The sequence below is a fragment of the Hermetia illucens genome, chromosome 3, assembly GCF_905115235.1.
Source record: "Hermetia illucens chromosome 3, iHerIll2.2.curated.20191125, whole genome shotgun sequence".
Lineage (NCBI taxonomy): Eukaryota > Metazoa > Arthropoda > Insecta > Diptera > Stratiomyidae > Hermetia > Hermetia illucens.
Window position 1 is genome coordinate 39,278,665 of NC_051851.1, and position 5,048 is coordinate 39,283,712.

A 5,048-nucleotide genomic window follows, 5' to 3' on the forward strand; every position below is an offset into this window, starting at 1 on the left:
GAAGGAGCAATTCATGTTGAAAGAACTTACCGAGGAGTCTGTTGTGGTTTTACGAAAAGCCTACATCGGTACTAAAGCGGACACGATACGAATATCAGCAGAGGATTGGATGGGTTGTCTGCCGTTTAAGAGAACAAACTTCACTAAAGAGGTGCTTTAAATGCCTCATGTTTGGGCACTTCGCGTAGGTATGCACCAGCAGCATTGATCGATCCGATTGATGCAGAAGGTGTGGGGAGAAAGTCATATTGCCAAGGAGTACAATAGGGACCCCAAGTGCCTATTGAGCGAAGTAAAAGAGGGACAGGATAACCGGCATATTGTCGGAAGCGGTAAATATCCGGAATTTACGAAGGCGCTTACTGCAATGAGAAAATGAAGTTTATTCAAATAAACCTCAATCACTGCAGGGTCGCTCAGGATTTACTTGAGCAGACCACGTTCGAATCTGAGATGGAAATCGCCATCATAAGTAAGCCCTATAGATAACGGTGGCATATGGGTCACAGATTCGACTGGTGGAGCGGCAATATGGGCTTGCGGTCGACAGGCCATACAATGCTGAAAACATTTTTCAGAAAGGGGGGGTCAGATTCGGTTGTAAATCCGACCTTTGTCAGCCCTGCGCTGGCATGTGGTATGTCGTCGGTGCATCAGCAAACGCTACACCCACAGCGATCACCAGCCACTCTTCTTTGAGGTAAGTGTCGAGCCACAGGGCAAAGACCCATCATGCCCGAAACCCAGAATGATTTCAGGCTGGTCTGCAAAACCTTTGGACAAGCAGCCCTTCATAGAGGTGTGGTTAGATCAAGCTGACAAAACAAGCGCCTCTGCGGAAAGAGCGACCCATGTGGCCCAATGCTTCGTCAATGCATGTGATGCCTTCATGCCTAGGAGGTTCTCATTCTTCGGTAGAAGACCAAACTACTGGTGGAATGGTGAACTGGCCAGCTTTCGATCGGCTTGCCACCGCCTATTAGCTCGCCATCCAGCGAAGCAAGAGGAAATGCTTTAAGGAGCTCTGCTCAGGAGCCCGTGGGGTAGTGCTAATAGAATCGTAATGGGACGATTCAGAGGCTGTTCATCTCCACAGATCAAGTGTTCTACCTTCTTGCTGAAAATCATCCAGGGGTTATTCCCCCAGCAAGAGAAGGGCACCATTATATTCCAGCCACCTCTGAATGTAACGGCAATTCGTTGAGACACCAGAAACGAGCTGCTACAGATGTGCGGTAGAATAGGAAACCATAAAGCGCCAGACCTAGACGGAGTACCGAACGTTTCCTTTAAGCTTGCCGAGAAATCCAGACCGGGCATGTTCGCTGAATTGTTCGAAACGCGCAGAGGTTGGTACTTCTGCCTAAGACTGGTAAAACTTTAGGTGAACCATCCTTATACCGACCCATGTGTCTTTTTGGACACTGTGGGGAAAATGTTAGAGCGGGTAATCTATAACAGCTAGAGCCAGGGCGGCCTTTCAGATCGGCAGTATGGGTTCCGTAAAGACAGATCAACCATTGATGCCATCAAATTGGTTACTGGCTTGGGAAGAGGGGGGGATGCAATTCATGGAAAGGATAGTACCAGCAAATATTTCGATTCGGTCTATTGGAATGTAATACGCAAATCCCTAGCTCTATTTCTCCTGTAACTCTCCGACAAATGGGAGGCTCTTCAGAACAAAATTTCTAGGACTAACTGACTGGAGTCATTGCGTCCAAAACGTCTTACCCATAATTTACACTTTTCCGGACTTGCATAGCATTTTTGAATTTTGATAAAACAAACTTTGAAACGGCATGAATTTCTAAGACACTTGGTGCATCTATTTTACAACTCAGAGAGGTTTGTACAAAATATCCCCACTTACCTAGAGCGAATAGTGTCGAATCTGCAACTTATAATTGTTAGTGCACATTCGCATTTTATAGAACGTTTTTTGACTGGCAACTCTCCTCAATTTTTATTAACCTAAACGTAAACACATTTATTACATGGGACGTTTTGTACTATTGGCAAATAGACACATCATTTTAAGATACCTTCTTAGCGCTGACAGATTCGATGAAATAGCGTGATTGGCGAGATGTTAACAGTGCTTGAACCACCCGAGCTAATTTCTAAAACTCTTGGCACTGAAAACCTTCATCTCTAGCGAGTGTAATTGATTATTTCAAAGCGATATTTGCCAACCTGTTCAAATTGCTGCTAATCTTATCAGAAGTACTCGTAAATCGCTAAGTAGCCTGAGTTTATCTAAAACATGGTGAGAAAATCTTCTCAGTTGTAGGGGACGAAAGAAATGCGAGATAAACGCTGTTTGCTTTTATAGTTTCTTCTATGTCAATGTACAAATCTATTTTTGTGTGGAATTAATCCAGAAATAGACGGTAAGTGGTTAGAAATTAGAGTGACCTAGAGAAAGGCGGAGAGAAGAGAGCTTTCTTGATTGAGCCTCTTTACAGCCACTTGAGCGCTACTACATATCGCAAAGATACAATGGATCGTTATAGATACGTGATATAATAAATATGATTTATCTAATTCTGTATTTATGTATTGTACTTTCGATTGTTTACTCTTATTCTCAAAGAAAAATGCCAGTAGGTCAATATAGCAAATGATGAGCTAAAGAAAAGTCTAAGAAGTGGGACACCGCGAATGCAGCAATATTTCATCTAGATCTGCTTTGGCGAAGAATTGAGCAAAATTAAGTTTATTTTTCATCATGGCGTGGGTTCAATGGAAAAATGTAGAAGTGACACCACAAATAGCAACAATGACAAATTAACGCTTACACAAATAAATGATAAGTTTCTTGGAGCAAATTTTTCTACTTTGGGATATAAAAGTATTTGTTTGGTGAAATCTTTAGTTTGCGGTAGGTATTTGTTGATATTGCTTGAAAATGTTTACACAAAACATATGAGTGAATAACACTTGTTTACAGTGGAATTCACATTCATTTGAGGGACTCGAAAACGTGGATGCTGAAGCGGACGTTCAATCTGATAGAATAAACTTCGTAGGCAGACAAACTGCCTACGTGTGATTTTTGGAAGTTTCCAATGAATGAAGATATTAGAAGCTTTTCTGTTCTCGTCTAGGTCTCCAGTTAGGCATGGAGACATGCAGAATAATCTAGAAGCGAACTTTAAGGAGACGAACAGACTTCATTGGACCACCCCGTTATTGCCAACGCATAGCGGAATCATATTTTAAGCTACAATAAGCTGTGAACAAAATAAATGAAACTGCCAAGGAAATTGTAGACTTTATAGATTCACAAGAAATCTGAATAAATAGACCTGGAAATGATAAGAAACATACACAGATTTTAGAACCTGTAGCAAAACTTAAGTGTTGGAGGTAGTCGTTTTTATATGCACCATTAAATTTACTTTTATTTCCAAACCAGAGATATGCAGAAGAGCCAAATCAAATGACTTATCATAAAAAAAGTTTATAGTACAAACAAACTCTTTTATAGGCACTGAAACCAAACAAACTATGGATAATTAACTCATTGAACATACACTTCCCGACACATTAATAAAACCAACAGTTTTTTCGCGTCTGTTTTGGGTAAAGTCATGAGAGTCGACATGTACACACATGCCTTCTGAAAAAAAACCTTTCGATCTGCGGGAACTCTGCGAAATTTTTGTCGAACCTCAAAATATTCGATCTTTCCACTCAATTGGACGCTTCATTTTTCATCCCTAACCATTTTTTTTCGGAATGCAGTTACGGACAACATAGGGGTTGCATCCTTCAAAATGTATAATCCAGAGATCATAACAATTAAGGGGGTCATCCCGTGTGAAGGCCTTTTTTTTAAATTTTTTTAGAATTTTTTTCTGAAGAACTGGATAAAGATACAAATAGGAATTTTTCACCATAGATTTACTAATGTCTTGAGCGTTCATGGTAAATTTTCCAGCCCGATCAATGGCTTGTTATTGAAATACAGAGCGATTTATACACCCATCTCCAAAAAAAGGTGTTTTTCTGCTGCCACACTAGAGGGCGCTGTGATCATCTTAAGGGAAAAAGTAAACGGCATTCTAACGTATAGACTTAACTACAGTCCCCAAACTAGGATTATTAAAAAATATTAAAAGCAAATTTTTTTGTGATTTGTTAAACTTCTTTTTGTGAATTTTGGTGTTTTTCACGGCATTTTCAATGAATAAAAAGAAACCACTAAATGAATCGCAATTATCCTAGCTTGCGGACCGTAGAAATATGTTCTGAATAAGTCCTGAAAATTTCAAAAAATTTCGCTGGATAGATTTTGGGCTATGGGGGCAGCCGATTTTCAACATGCAGTTTCGAGAAAAACGCATTTAAAAAGTAGAATGCGATTTTTAGCCATAAAATCTTAACTGATCATTAATCTGCTATACCTAATCCATAAACATTAGGTTTCTGGAAGAAACACATGTACAGTCCTTTTAGCGAAGTCATTCGAACGTCATTCGGACCAATAAATACGAGCTTCATTACGGCGATCGACATAAATCTAGCATGTGACTTATCACGTGTTTAACACTATAATATCCGAACGACTCCGAATATCAAAAACACACTGTATCTAGATACAACTGATGCCATAAAAAAAAATTCGATTCCGCGGATCCGACACACGGGATGACTCCCTTAATCCAGAAAAATAAAGACGATGACTTTTTTCCCCGCCAGAAAGATGGTTACAGAGATATCAATATTTCGGCAAAACAGCTTATTTCCTGGATGGATGCGGAAGCAAATATCGATATTTACTCAAGAAGATCCTTTCAATATTTGCTTGTAGCACTCAAATTTCATTTTGACCGTTAAACTTATAGAACGAGTAATGTTTCTTCTTAAGGGGGAACCATATTAGGAGGTTTTCAGAATTGAGTTCTTTAAGGTTTTGTTTGCAAAACAAAACCTTATTAAAATCGGTTCAATGTCTATCTGTCTGTCTGTCTGTCTGTCTGTCACAGGCCTTTTTCTCAGAAACGGCTAAACCGATTACACGAAATTTGGTGAGATGGTGG

General features: G+C 39.8%; 1 long non-coding RNA gene across 1 annotated transcript; it reads left to right on the forward strand.

Annotated features, from left to right (window-relative positions):
- Positions 1-1,911: 1,911 nt before the first annotated feature.
- Positions 1,912-3,105, forward strand: LOC119650580. Its single transcript, XR_005249338.1, has 3 exons — positions 1,912-2,393; positions 2,597-2,884; positions 2,954-3,105. It is a non-coding gene; the product is annotated as an uncharacterized LOC119650580 (long non-coding RNA).
- Positions 3,106-5,048: the final 1,943 nt, after the last annotated feature.